The following is a 16,088-nucleotide window of genomic DNA, read 5'->3' as shown; positions in this document are numbered from 1 at the left end:
TTATTGAAATATGACAAGAATTATGGTTTTATTATTTTGTTGTTGTTGTTGTTTTTGTTTGTTTTTGTGCAAAGTCATTTTTATTAAAATCTCCATCGGTATTTTCAGAACAATCTCCAGTGTTAGAAAAGGACACTAGCTTATCCCAGAATTTCTGAGAATCAACTTAAAATGTCATGAAAAATTGAGGAGGGCTTGTAGTCTGATAAAAGAAATGAGGAGCTCTAATAGCAGTCAGAAAGCAGCCTAATGTGAGCGACCCTGTGCTATGTTTCCTTTCCTCATGTCTCATGAGCTTACCTGTCATGCACCCAAAGCAAACAAAGGCAATGGCCTCTACACAGCAAAGAAGCCTCTTAACTGTCTTAGTTAGGGTTTGACTACTGTGAACAGACACCATGTCCAAGGCAAGTCTTATAAGGATAACATTTAATTGGGGCTGACTTACAAGTTCAGGAGCTCAGTCCATTATTATCAAGGCAGGAACATGGCAGTATCCAGGCAGGCATGGTGCAGGCAGAGCTGAGGGTTCACTGAAGGCAGCTGGTGGAAGACTCACTTCTAGGCAGGTAGGCTGAGTGAGGGTCTTTTGTTATTTTTTTTCTTTCTTTCTTTCTTTCTTTTTTTTTTTTAGTAGTAGGGTATTGAATGCATGCTAAGCATTTTTTATTGAAAAACTTTATTTTAAAAATACAAAGATAAATGTACAGATTTGAAAAGCATTTTTGCATAACAGTATATGAATCAGTTTTGGAAGGTTTGATAGTATGCCTTAAAATCTTACTAGTTACAATTAGCATAAAGTACATGTTAAACAAGATGTGACCTGGAATTACTCAAAGTTTTCTTGGTGTATAAAGATTAAGCATAATGATTGTTCATTTTTTTTTTTTGGCCTTTGTTGGTTTTCAAAAAAAAAAAGGTTAGTATTATATCCATGAAATAAAGACATAGAATCATTCAGTTCATAAATGGCTATACTTCAAGGTTTGCTTATCAATAAAACATTTGCCAATAATTAAAATATCCAGCCAGTCTGTAGTACCAGATTGAAACATAGTAACTTAGACAGACTCATTGTTCTGACTATTTGTGAAGAAAAAAATTCCATGAAATAGAGTCAGAGAATTTATGTTTTTACACAAGGATATATAGAGGTTGCATAAGGCAATGTAAGAAATGTTAGCTATTCTGTGCTTGGTATGATAATAACTGAAATTAATTTCTCAAAACTAAGAAATTTGGCAGAGGTATTTGTAGGTTAAGAATATCCCTATGAGAGAAAGAAGAAATTAAAAAATATATATAAAAGTGATGATCATGGGGAGAGAATTCCTGTTCACCTTTCCAGATGTCACAAAGTGGTGGCTCATATTTTAAAATGATATAAAAAAAAATCCCCTGGGAAGGAATCAAGCCAACAGCTTTAAAGAACAAAATAGCTGCAGAAATGTTTAAAGAAACACAGAGACTGAGAAATCCTATTGAAGACTTGGAAGTAGAAATTCGCTCAGAAATATGGGGTCTATAAAGAGCACATAAAGAATAAAGAAAGACAGGTAAGGATAAAACATATCCCACAGATATCTAAAGTTTGTGAAAAAATAAGAGGGACAAGCAATAAAATGCCATAGGAGAGTCTGACACTAGAAAAAAAATCAACATCCAAACAATGGCAGTGTTTCTGTTTCCTAGATGAGAGCTGAGGTCTTTATCAAAGAACTTTGAAAACAAGACAGCAGAATGAATTAATGTTGGTCCAGCATGCAAGGCAAAAATATAAGGAAGTGATTTGTTGGCTAGGAATCACAATAAGGGGTCAAGGATAAAGGAACCCCAATGAATTATTGTGGATGGATTTAGCATGTTTTAATACATTATTTCCTAAAATGTTTTAAAATGTTTATCATTGGAAACTTCAATGAAAATTTTTGTTTTTAAGATCTTTATAAAGAGTTAAACAGCACATAACTGCATGATGACCAACAGACGTTTTAAAAGTACGACATAAGACACATTAGGTACCTCAGTGGAATGAGAAATGCAGACTCTTGGGGACATAGAAGAGTTATAGTTTAAGGAGAAAGTAAATCATATATATATATATATATATATATATATATATATATATATATATATATATTTTAATGAAGGAAAAGAAATGTTTGATCGACAAAACAATAACAACCCAAACAGTTTTTCTTTGAGACCATCTGTCTGCACATTGTGGAAATAAGTGAAGACATTTTCCAACAGCACTGTCACACTGTCACCAGCCTGCACTCAGTGGTAGGGGACGTCTGTGAAGGTTGCATAACTCAATGTGCCAGAAACACAAGTCCATGTTTCTTGCCAAGCTTTTGTATGACTACGTAGTCTAAGCACTATTAAGAAGGTTGTCGTTTCTGGGAAAGAAAGCATAATCTGAGGCAGGACGCTAGTGCTCATGGTAAAGCTGCATCTCATGCCTAATTGACTAATGCATTTCAATTCTTCGGGGATTTAATAAATTAAATCAAACACTTTGAAGCAATTTCAGTGAGAGTAAATTGAAAGACCTTCAACCATAGTTCCAGTAAACTCTTCCATCTCCAATTTATATGCACATATTCTGAGCACAGGGAAAGACTCTTGGAAGTGATTTCAGAGTTAATAGAACTGTGTTTGGCTTCTTCTAAAAGTTCACTATCATGGGAGATAATTAGTCATTAGAGCAGAGACAAGAAGGTGGTGATCACCACAACTGGGCAGACTTTGTTGCTATTTTACTGAGGTTAGTGATATGAGATTACTCTCAAACTATTCTCTTTCTAAAAAGGTAAATTTTCATTAGCAGTTTAATTGGAATCTCATCTTCTATCAACATGCCTTTATTGCAGAAAAACTGTGACCCAAACTATGGCTATTCTTGTGGCACATTTATTTTCCCTGGAATTACTATCTATGTATGTAAATTGTCTTTACTCTTTTACTTCCCTCTCTATGTATGATGTTTGTAAACTACTCCGGATAACCTTCATATCTTACATGACTCCCTTTCGCACTTCCATTTGTGCACTTTTCTTGGTTTCTTTGTTTTTGTTCACAGAGAAGAGTGAGTCCCATTAATTGATGAATTCAGAGAGAACTGTAACAATAAACGAACGACTAAGGAAATGGGACTGTTTTACTGAAAAATGAAAAAAAAAGTGTAAAAAGTACAAAAAAGTACATATTATTTTAAAAAGAAGATATGAAAAAATAGACAATTGTAGGGATAAAGATAATGTAAAAATAGAGAAGATACTTTATCTCACAGATACATCATTAGGGGCAAACTTAAAAAATAGACATTTTTAATCTTAGAGATGAAGATATTTTTAAGTTTTATTTATTTTTATTAATATATGTGGATGAAGCTGTAGAACTGGGTCAAGATAAAAATGTCTTTTAGGAAAGACATGAGCTTGTGTCTGAATAACACATTAAAGGTCTTTCCAAGAGAATTTTCTAAGGAAGAGAACAGGAAATAGAAATTAGTCTGGCAATTTTAGGGACAGTGACCATAAATTTTATTTGTGATCATAGGCTGGAAATGCTCTTAGTTTTTTCTTCTATGAACCTATAATCACCTGTCCTAAGCACTCCTCTCACAGTACTATACAATGTGTTATTGCCTTTGAATGAGGAAGGGCTGGAGTCTCCGGGCCTGTGATGGCTTTGGTAGACTAGACCTGTGAGCTGTGGATATTGGAGGCAAGAAACCTTTTGCCACTGAGAATAACTTCTGATCTCCAGACTACTTTATTATAATTATTTGAACAACCCAGGTTGTTTATATGGTAGTAACAATAATGTCTTTTGCTTACAGAAAACATCTACATACATATCTGCATACCCAAGTTGGTTAGCTGTGTATGTGTGGACTTAGTCAGCTCATAATTGCCTAAGAATTTTCATCCAGCAACATGGTTGATAATGATAAAAGATCATGTCTAAATACTTTATAGGTCTATGGGATCTGGCATGAATCACACATCTTTAATCTATCTGGTTAGGATATAGACCTACTATTAATACCCACATTTATTTATTTGTTTGTTTATTTATCTATCTATCAATCAATCTATCTATCTATCTATCTATCTATTTAGTATATTCTCTGCTTTTACATTTTAGATGTTATCCCCTTCCCCCAATCTTATCCCTCCTCCACATCCAGTTGCCTCCATGAAGGTGCTCCCTCTTCCAACCACCATCTCCCACCTCAGCACCTTTGTGTTTCCCTACACTGGAAAAATGAGCCTTAACTGGACCAAGGGCCTATCCCAAACAATGTAGGTAAGGTTAGTTTGTAGAAGAAGTCAACCACTTTTGCAAGTGACTTCTAATTGGGGGTGATGGTGGTGGTGGTGGCAAACAATTGGATGAATCAGAAAAAAATAATGTCAGAATGATTTAGGAGAGGAAACAATTTTACCAGGACTGTTTAACGGGTTACAGAAAGAACAAGCTAGTCACCCAGTGAAGATAGAAAAAGATAGAATGAACATCTAGAAGATTAGAACATATGGACAATATTAGTATGAGGCCAAGCACAGCAATTCAATCAGAAATGAAAAAGAAAAAATTTTAATCAGTCAGCTTGGAGAAGTGTTTTGAGGCACAGCAGTGTGGTTGAACCAAACATAGTGAGAAAGCAATAGAAGGGTAAGAATATTCAGCATTAAGCCTCTGAGACAACAATTATATCTGGCAAATGAAAGATATTTTTACACTCAGTGTCTTGCCAGTCATCCAGATTTGCATAGTATCTGAATTTTCCATGACTTCATAGACATGTTGTATATCCTCCTGGACACAGTGGTCATCATATCAGGTAGAAAACCACATCTATCTCCTTAGGTTTAAACAATACTTGGGTGTATTGCCATTCAATTTGTGTCTTTTTGAATCAATATCACTGATATCCCAAGATAAAAATAGAGAAGTGTAAAGCTAGGAGAATGAAGAAATAGGCATCTGGTAAACCATGGACTGACAATAATTGAAATTTTAGAATGTACAAGGAAGAAGTTATTTTATAGCAGATTAATATTTCTAGCTCCGTAAAATGTGGCATTTGGAAAGGGAGTTGTTTGTTCTTTTCCCCAGTATTGTAGCAGGTAAACAAAGACACCAAGTAAAGGTGATTAGAATCTAGTCACACAAACATAGACGAGGTAAATAAACCAAAGCTCACTTATTATAGTGAAAAATTTACATAGAGATCTTCATAGAGTTTTTGAAAAATGTGAACAATGTCCTTTATAAATCCCATGTCCTTTATAACTGTGCTTATCAAAAGTTAAAAAATAAAAGTCATGAGTACAATGGTAATTATTTTAGTCAAGAATGTTAACAAGCTTTTTAAATATAAATTTTTGGTATTATATTTTAATTTTGTAGCATTTGATTTTAAGTCAGAGTCAATAATTGCTACATTTTACGTACATTTTTTCTAATGACACCTTCTTACTAAATTTTACTAAAATTATTTATTTTCAATATAATATAAAACTAGAAATAATGTAAAATGTTTTTCTTTCAACATCACTACATTGCATAAAAATGTTGTTGCTGAGGACATTGAGGGGAAGCAAATTGCACTCAAACAGAAAACAAATAATAAAGGGACTACTAACTCAGAGGAATGAACCTGTAATAATGCAGTTTCAATAGAAGATGATGTTTAAACTTATTTGTATAATATTCAGACAACATTTAAAATACTCTTATAACAGAAAATCACCATAGAAGCAGACCCATTATGAAATACACATCTTAATTTTATTTATCTTTCTTTTCCTTCCTTCCTTCCTTTCTTCTTTCTTTCCTTCCTTCCTTCCTTCCTTCCTTCCTTCCTTCCTTCCTTCCTTCCTTTCTTTCTTTCTTTCTTTCTTTCTTTCTTTCTTTCTTTCTTTCTGTCTCTCTCTCCTTCCGTCCTTCCTTCTTTCTTTCTTCCTTCCTTCCTTCTTTTCTTCCTCCCTCCCTCCCCCCATTCCTCCCTCCCCTCCTCTCCCCTCCTCCCTCCTTCTACCCCCTCTCTCTTTCCTTCTGTCTGGATGTCTCTTTATGTTTCTCTTTCTTCCTTGAGGCTATAGTTTTACATATGATAACAAGCACTGTATCCCAAAACCTACATCTACACATTTTCCTTCTACTTTCTTCATCACATAGTATAAATTGCTATGTCAAATACAATGGCAAATGACAAATGAAAGCTCATGGCATCTTGGTCATTGAAATTGCTGGGTAACCAGAGGCATTGTGGTAGTCTACTAGGGATGGCTCTGTAGGCAAGCTCTTTGACTCGGGGAAAAAATAGGGAAGAGTACACTCCTGTGTTTCGACAAACTGAAAACCAGAGGAAAGCTTGGGCAATTTCAAGCCTGACCTGTATGAGAAAGATATTTGGAAAATTTCTCATGGGTCTGAGGCTATGTCACGTCAATAATTCATGTTCACAAAGAATTTCTTCAACTCTTTACAGATTTACTCAGGATTTCTGCAGCGTAGCACATCTCCGTAGTTTTCAAGGCTTGGAAAAATAAGATATAACATGAATTTTACATGCCATTTTTCTACTACAATAAAAATAAATGTCCTTAACTCCATTATTACAAATACAAGTAATTGCTTACATGAATGGCATGATTCCAAGACATTCCTTGATGATGTTCCCAAAAGTTTATAGCTATTAGCTATTTCCAAACGGCTATGGGATACATTCAATAAAATAAATCAGTCTTATTTTCTAACCAAATACTCTATTGTTTATAGTATATTTTGATGATATTTCTTTTTTAAACTTTCTTTTTTAAAAACAAAGATAAATGTACAGATTTTAGGCATTTATGCATAAAAGTATGTGAATACGTTTTTTGTCAGTACTTGATTTTTTTTAAAGGTTTGATAGTGTGCATTAAAATCTTACTAGATACAATGAGCATAAAGTACGTGTAAAACAAGACGTAACCTGGAAATAGTCAAAGTTTTTTTTTTTTTTTTGGTGTGTAAAGATTAAGCAAAATGGTTTTTCATTTTCTTTTTTTTTTTCTTGAACTTCATATAGTCCCTGAGTTGTTTCCGGGGTGTTCAGAGCTTTCTAGGTTTAGTATGCAATTATCACTGACTACATATTATGTCTGTTCTTTTGAGACTGGGTTATCTTACTCAGGATGATATTCTTTCAATGCATTCATTTTCTTCAGAATTTCATAAAGGCATTGTTTCTGATAGGTGAGTAGTACTCCATTGTATAAATATACCACAATTTTTGTATACATTCATCTACTGAAGGACATCTGGGTTCTTTCTAGCTTTTGGACATTATAAATAGGACTGCTATGAACATTGTAGTGCATGTGTCTTTGTTGTATGTTGGAGCTTCTTTCGGACATAGACCCAGAAGTGGAATAACTGGGTCTTCAGGTAGTACTATGTCCAATTTTCTGAGGAATCGCCAAACTGATTTCCAGAGTGGTTGTACCAGTTTACAACCCTACCAACATTGGAGGAGTGTTCCTCTTTCTCTGCATCCTCGCCAGCATTTGCTGTCAACTGAATTTTGATCTTAGCCATTCTGGTAGGTTTGAGGTGGAATCTCAGGGTTGTTTTGATTTGCATTTTCCTGATGGCTAATGATGCTGAGCACTTCCTTGGATGCATCTAAGCTATTCAATATTCCTCAATTGAGAAATTTTTGTTTAGCTCTCTACCCCATTTTTTAATAGGCTTGTTTGATTCTCTGCTAACTTCTTGAGTTCTTTGTATATTTTGGATATTAGGCCTCTATAAGATGTAGGGTTGGTAAAGATCTTTTCCCAAATTGTTGGCTGCTCTTTTGTTTGTTTGCAGTGTTCTTAGCCTCACAGATACTTTGCAATCTCATTAAGTCCCATTTGCCAATATTTGACCTTAGAGCATGAGCCATTGGTGTTCTGTTCAGGAAATTTTCTCTTGTGCCTATTATTTCTAAGGTTTCCCCTACTTTTTCTTCTAATAATTTCAGTGTACCTGGTTTAATGTGAAGATATTTGATCCACTTGAACTTGAGCTTTGTATAAGGAGAAAAGAAGGGGTGTACTTTCATTCTTCTATATGCTGAGTGCTAGTTGGACCAACACCATTTGTTGAAGAGGCTGTGTTTTTTTCCATTGAATGTTTAAAGCTCCTTTGTCAAAAATCAATCGACCATATATGTGAGGGTGTCGCGCGCCCCACTTCCCGCCAGCAGGAAAAGGTGTGCAACAACAGGATTCTTCTGCGAACAACCTTTATTGTATGTTGAAGAGGAAGAGACTGGGCAGGAAAAGGCACCCTAATTTATACCCCCCAAGGGTGGTGTGTCGCTGTGTGATTGGCTGCCCGCCAGTGGTCTGATCGTGACGCCCCGAGATGGGCGGTGACTTGGCTCGCACCACTCTTTGCACATGTGACCAGTGGTTATTTACCACACCTTAGCTGATTCATGGCACCTGAAACCAGCACCATCTTGTAAGGGTGCAGCCTTCGGCCCTCAATATGAGGGCTCATTTCTGGATCTTCTATTCTATTTCATTGATTGATGTGTGTATTTCGGTACCAGTATCATGCAGTTTTTATCACAATTGTCTTCTTATATAACTTGAGGTCAAGGATAGTGATTCCCACAGATGTTTTCATGTTGAGGATGGATTCCGCTATTTTAGATCTTTTGTTATTCCAGATGAAATTGCACATTGCTCTTTCCAAGTTTATAAAGAATTGGGTTGGAATTTTGATGGGAATTACATTGAATCTGTAGATGGCTTTTGGTATGATGGCCATTTTTACAATGATGATCCTTCCAATCCATTCGTATGGGAGAGCTTTCCATTTTATGAGATCTTCCTCGATTTCCTTCTCTAGAGATTTGAAGTTCTTGTCATACAGATCCTTCACTTGCTTATTTAGAGTCACACGAAGGTACTTCACATTGTTTGTGACTGTTCTGAAGGGTATCTTTTCCCTAAGTTTTTTCTCCACATGTTTGTTATTTGAGTAGAGGAAGGCTACTGACATGTTTGAGTTAATTTTATATCCTGCCACTTTGCTGAACTTGTTTATCATCTGTAGAAGTTCTCTGGTGGAATTTTTTGGTTCACTTACATATAGTATCATGTCATCTGCAAACAGTGATGTTTTGACTTCTTCCTTTCCAATTTGTATACCTTTGACTACCTTTTGATAAATACTCTTGCCAGGACTTCTTGTACTATGTTGAATAGGAAGAGGTAGATTGGACAGCCTTGTTTAGTCCCTGATTTTAGTGGGATCAATTCAAGTTTCTCACTGTTAAGTTTGATGTTGGCTATTGGTTTGCTATATACTGCTTTTATTATGTTTAGGCATGTGCCTTGGATTCGTTTTCTTTCCAAGAATTTTAATATGAAGTGTTGTTGAATTTTGTCAAATGCTTTATCAGCATAGAGTGAGATGACCATGTGGATTTTTATTTGAGTTTGTATATATGGTGGATTATATTGATAGATTTCCATATATTAAACTATCCCTGCATCTCAGGGATGAAACCTACTTGATCATGGTGAATGATCATTTTGATATGTTTTTGGATTTGTTTTGCAAGGATTTTGTTGAGTATTTTTGCATCAATGTTCATAAGTTAGATTGGTCTGAAGTTCACTTTCCTAGTAGGGTCTTTGTGTGCTTTAAGAACGAGGGTTATTTCTTCCTTGACCATGGTATCTTTTAAGAGAACCTTGTTTAGTTTCCATGTGTATATGGGGTTTATGTTGTCTTTGTTGTTATTAAAGACCAGTCTTAGATCAAGGTGATCTGAGATGATGCATGGGGGTATTTCCATCTTTCCATATCTATTGAGGCTTGTTTTGTGACCAATTATATCATCAATTTTGGAGAAGGTGCCATGAAGTGCTGAGAAGAAGATGTATTGTTTTCTTTTAGCATGATATGTACTGTAGATATCTATTAATTCTAATTGATTCATAACCTCTGCTAGATTCACTGTGTCCTTGTTCAGTTTCTGTTTCCATCATCTGTCTATTGATGAGAGTGGGGTGTTGAGGTTTCTCACTATTATTGTGTGGGTTGCAATGTATTTTTTGAGCTTTAGTGGGCTTTCGTTTATGAATATGGGTGCTTTTGTAATTGGAGCATATATGTTAAAGATTAAGAGTTCCACCTAACAAATTTTCCCTGTAATGACTAAAAAGTGTTCTTCCTTTTCTTTTTTGATAACTTTTGGAAGACAGTCTACTTTATTCGATATTAAAATGGCCACTCCAGCTTGCTTTTTGGGGCTGTTTGCTTGGAAGGTTTTTTTCCCAACCTTTTACTCTGAGATAGTGTCTGTCTTTGTCTCTGAGATGAGTTTTCTGTATGCAGCAAAATGCTGGATTCTGTTTATATAACCAGTATGATAACCTATATTTTTTTATTTGTGAATTGAGTCCATTTACATTAACAGATTTTAGGGAATAGTGGTTGATATTTCCTCCTATTTTTGCTTTTAGAGTTAGAATTGTGCCAGTGTATCTTTCTTCTTTTGTTTTTCTTGCTTAGGTATTTCTTTTTGCTTTTATTAGTATGTAGTTTCCCTCCTAGTATTTGGTTTTCCACTTATAATTCATTGTAGTGCTGAGTTTGTGGTCAGGTATTGTGTAAATTTAATTTTGTCTTGGAATACCTTGGTGTCTCCACCTATGGTGATTGAGAGTTTTGCTTGGTATAGCACCATGGGCTGACACTCGTGTTCTCTTAGGGTCTGCATGATGTCTGTGCAGGATCTTCTAGCTTTCATAGTCTCTTTGGAGAAGTAGGGTGTGATTCTGATTGGTCTGCCTTTATATGTTAAGTGACCATTTTCTCTTACTGATTTTAGTATTTTTTCTTTGCTTTGGGCACTTGGCATTTAGACTCTTACATGTTGGGGGAAATTTCTTTTCTGGTCCATTCTATTTAGAGTTCTGTAGGCTTCTTTTATGCTCATGATCATCTCATTCTTAAGGGTAGGGAAGTTTTCTTTTATTATTTTGTTGAAGTTATTTACTGTGCCTCTTAGTTGATATTCTTCTCACTCTTCTATTCTTATTATCCTTTTTTTTTTTTTTTTTTTTTTTTTTTTTTTTTTTTTTGGTCTTCTCATTGTGTCCTGGATCTCCTGGACATTTGCGTTAGGAGCTTTTTGGTTTTTGCATCTTCTTTCACTATTTTGTCTATGTTTTCAATGTTGTCTTTGGCCTCCAAGGTTCTCTCTTCCATCTCTTGTTGTCTGTTGGAGATGCTTGCATCTGTGACTCCTGATTTCTTTATTAGGTTTTCTACCTCTAGGGTTGTCTCTTTCTGTGTTTTCTTTATTGTTTCCATTTCCATTTTAAATTTCTTCTTCCATTTTTTCATCTGATTCTGTTTTTCTTTAGTTCTTTGATTTCTTTGAGTGTTTTAATTGCTTCCTCTTTAAAAGCTTCTATTTCTCTATGCCTTTCCTTCTGTTCTTGTTTAAGGATCTCTATCATCACCTTGAGGTATGATTTTGGGTCTGAGTCTTCTTTTTTCTGGAGTGTTTGGCATTCAGCTGTTTGCTGTGATCGGTGATGTGGGTTCTAGTGTTTTCAGATTGTCTTGGTTTCTGGGGGGTAAGTTCTTTTGCTTTCCTCTTGCCATCTTGTTGTCTGTGCTTATATGTGGTCTTGTTGTCAGGGATTGGTTCCTGTCTCTCCTGTGTACCTGGCCTGTGTCCCTGGATCTTCATTGTTCTTGTTTGCAGATGGTCTGAGTGACTGTTCTGCAGGCTTGGGACCACCAGTTGGAAACCAAGACTCTATGGCAGTGTTCCTGCTCCCCTGAACCAATGGTGCGGGTGTGCTTTCCTGGCGCTTGACCCAGACCTCTCTGTGCCCCAGCTACTTGCAGCACAATCTCACCAAGCCTGTGTCCCTGGATCTCTGCTATTCCTGGTGGCAGATTGCCTGAGCACCTTGATGATATTTCTTTGTTTGTCATTTCTACAATGCTTGTCAAAAATCCCGAAAGAAAGTAACAAAACCAAACAAACAACCAAATCTAAAATCAGGCTCCCTTCATAGAGTTAGGCAGACTTACTTTATAGGAAAGAATAAATAAATCTGTGAATGTACCTTGAAAAGAAAATTCATTTAAAGAATAGGCAATCCTTATTCATAGACTACATGTTTACCCACATAGGTGACAGAGACTGGTTTATCTACAGTGTTAAACCACAGAACTGTTTTGCCATCAGTGAGTGAAGATAGTAGAGTTTGATAATTGCTCAGATTTTAATATAATTGGTGACAATATTGTATGTTTCTCTCTCTCTCTCTTTTTCTGTTTGTGTGTGTGTATGTGTGTGTGTATATGTGAGGTAGAGAGAGAGAGAGAGAGACAGAGACAGAGACAGAGACAGAGAGACCAAGAGACAGACAGAGACATAGAGAGTCAGGGAGAGAGAAAGAGACAGAGAGACCAAGAGAGTAACACAGACAGAGACAAAGACCAAGACAGAGAGGTAAAGGAGAGAAAGAAGATGAGAGGGTGAGTGAGATAGAGAACAATAGAGAGAGAAGGGACCATGAGAGGAAGCAGATACAGTGAAAGTCTTCTTTATACACAGTAGCGCATGTAATGTAGGACACTGTCTTTTCTTGCTTTCCTTTTCTGAAAATAAAGTCTTCTCTCATACAGTACATCATGATTAAAGGTTTCCTTCCCTTCATTTCTCCCAGTTTCCCCAGATACACTCCTCTTCCTTCTCTTTTCAGAGAAGATCAGGCAGTCAAGAGATATCAACCAAGCACAACAAAACAAAATTCAGTAAGACAAGGCAAAACCCCTCACATGGAAGTTGGGCAAGGCAACCTATAGAAGGAAGAGAGTCTCAAAAGCATGAGAATGTGTCTGAGAAACACCTGCTTCTCAGGTAGGTGGAAGGACTGGTGCATATCTTGGGTACTTTATTTTCATTGTTTCCAAGTATCAAAATAGTTTTATTTTTCTTGTGTCCTCATAACGTTTCTATGTCATTGACACCTTTCCAGATTTGAAGATTTAAAAAAATCACCAAATATGCAAGTCTTGTGCCTTATAGGGCAGCTGGCACTCACAATCCAAGAAGTGAACATGCACACCTGTGAGTGCTTCATAGCTTGTTTTGCTGTAGACATCGAAATCATCCTATGTTGAATGATTTGTTGTTTGCAGAGCTATCTAAAGCTCACATCAGAAAGCATTGAAATCTATATGCATGTATGCATTCCATGCAATAGGAAAAGCTGATTTGCCTTACCATAATTTTTAAACTAGAAATCTTCATAAACCTAAATCTTGTGCCTTTGTTCTTATAAAGATGACTCATTGTCATTTTGAGCCTTACCTTTATTATTTTTACATAGAAAAATAAATATTTGCAAGGATACTCTCTCTCCAGCTTTCCTATTCAGTGGTGAGAGTGGCTGGACAAGTGTATAAGCATATTGGTCAATCTAACTTGATTGCTTTCCTCAAGCAATGGACAATTTTAATTTCCTATCACATTTATAGTCATATTTGAGAAAGGGCAAAATAGGTTAATGAAATCATTATAATTTCATTCAAATGATATATATTTTACAGCTCAATTAAAGAAAGGGATAGCAGGGCACCACATTTCAGTTTGCCTTTTGGAAATCATGGCACTATAATACCTGTAAAGACCTTGAATGCATTTCACAAAACTAAAATTATCCTGAAGCCATTAGCATCATGAAGCATGCCTATAAAAACAGTATACTGTGAAAATATATCTGTTGCTTTATCTACCTAAATTACGTTTAATTCCTGTTTATAACTTTTCAATTTTTTTAAACATATAATGTATTCGATGTCATTATGACATTGCTGAATAAAATGTGTTTTAGTATATTTTCTCTCCAATTATCTTTTTTACTTCCCTTTTTATCTGTCTCTTGTATTCTAGTTTAACATTTGATTTAATAGTAAATTGTTTTTATTCATATTGTGTGTCTTTGTTGGCCTACATCTGGAGGCCTCACATGGAGATCTCTGGTCCAGTTAGGTTTGTTTGTTCAGGCAAAGGGGAGAGGGACACAAGCAGGGAGGGGAAGCTGGGGTTCTGCCACCTCTGCTGCTGGTGCTGCCTTGCCTCCATCTCTGCCAATGTCAGCCTGGCTGAGCCAGTGAAGGACTCTAGCATGGGTGGGTGCAGCAGAGCTTCTAGTGGAGGTGATTTCAGAAGAGCAGATCTCTTCCCAAGTGTATGTGTTACAGTTCTTATGACAGAATCTCTCAGATAATGAAGTAATATCTGCACACTTTTAATCCCATACAGGTCTCTTATATACAGTATTGGGGGTGGTTCAAAATCTGACAACAAGTACTTCCTATTGATTTGGCCTGAAAGCTTGGGAATACTGCATCTACATATTTGAAGGTGTGGCTTCTATGTGACATGTTCATATCCTCACCTGTGGAGGAGGAACTTGGGGTGTGTGGCTGATCTGGCTAGAGCCTACCTTGAGGAGGGACTTGGGGTATGACTAATCTGACTTGAGCCTACAACACATTCTCATCTGGAGGACAGACTTATGGCATGGCCTATGTGACTCAGACCTCTCTACAGGGGGCTATGGGGACCTGTAATTGTGTGATAGGTGCCAGATCTCCTAGGAGACAAGGAAGCTTCCTATTGTCCCTTAGGGTCCCCAGGGCTTCAACTTATCTTGACCTGGAATCAGAGTACTCTTTCAATGTACTTTGCCCCACACGTCTTCTTGTGTAAGTTTATATGTATTACATGTATGCAAGTGATGTCAGAAGCTAGAGTTGGGGGTGATTATGAGAAACCTGATGTGGGTGCAATGGATGTTTTTAAGTCTCTAGCCACCTCATTCTCTTGCAAGGTAATATAGCAAAGCTTCTTTTAAAGAAAAGGAGTTAGATCATTTAGAAATTTGCCTCTGTTGTTTAGTAGATACCTATCTTTGTACATAATTAAACCTGCTATCTAGCATTATTTTCAACAGTAAGAAGAGCTTGTAAATATTATTAGCACCATGCTAATGGGGCAATGAGTGGACACTGTGCAGGCACAGTAACATATGTAGTGTACATGTTACATATATGATTCATGTATGCTTAACATATTTTGTCTAGGATGTTTATTTGGTGTGATCACTTTGTCAAAGCCTTTGGGATACAGAAGTTTCTGAATTGAAGGCATTTCTTGCTTTTTTTATTTCTTAGTATTCAAGAAGGAAAGAAAATAGAATGATATTCATTATTCTAGGATTATACATAAACACTAATTAACATGATCTCATGCACATTGTCAATCATTATGTAATTGAGGTTTCATGAGTATTGTAGTTTGGAAGGGAAGACATGATGAAGGCCACAAGATAAGGATCATCTCAGTCACTTTTACAGCTAGTGATAAGCCAAATGAGAACTACAAAAATGTTTCTACACTATAGTGTATTTATTTCTGATAAATTCTTACTTTTTGTGTAAGAACATTCCTAAAAACTCTGAAGCACTTTCCTTTTTTTTCTCAAACGCTCTTTCCTGGCTTCTGAATTCTAGCTGGTAAACAATGTTCAATCTTGTAGAGGATTTCTGGATGGCTGTCCTCAAGCTTATTCAATTTTAATAAGCCATTAGGACACCTGTGCAGAAATTCTCAAATTTCTAGATGAGTAAGCACGTTCTTGATGCTGAAAAATTTTATGGTATCCATTGATTGAAACAAACAAAAAAATTTGCTAAAACGTTGTTCAGCTTTACCCTTTCCCTAGTATAAAAAACTGGATGTGGGAAAAATGAAATATTCTCTTTAGCCAAGTCACACATGGAACATCTGTTATTTTAGCTCTGGAAAGTAAAATGAGAGTAATTATTATGAAAAGCACTGTAATAGATACACAGATAGATGATAGATGGTAGATTGATAGGTGGTAGAGCAGCTTAATTTATAAATTTATGAAGAGCATTGGAGCATTAGAATGGTCTCAGGCCAAAAACTACCTTTTTCATGTGAAATTATTATATTTGGG

Source organism: Micromys minutus (genome assembly GCF_963924665.1).
Source record: "Micromys minutus genome assembly, chromosome: 7".
In the NCBI taxonomy this organism is placed as follows: Eukaryota; Metazoa; Chordata; class Mammalia; order Rodentia; family Muridae; genus Micromys; species Micromys minutus.
This window is presented reverse-complemented; position numbering follows the sequence as displayed.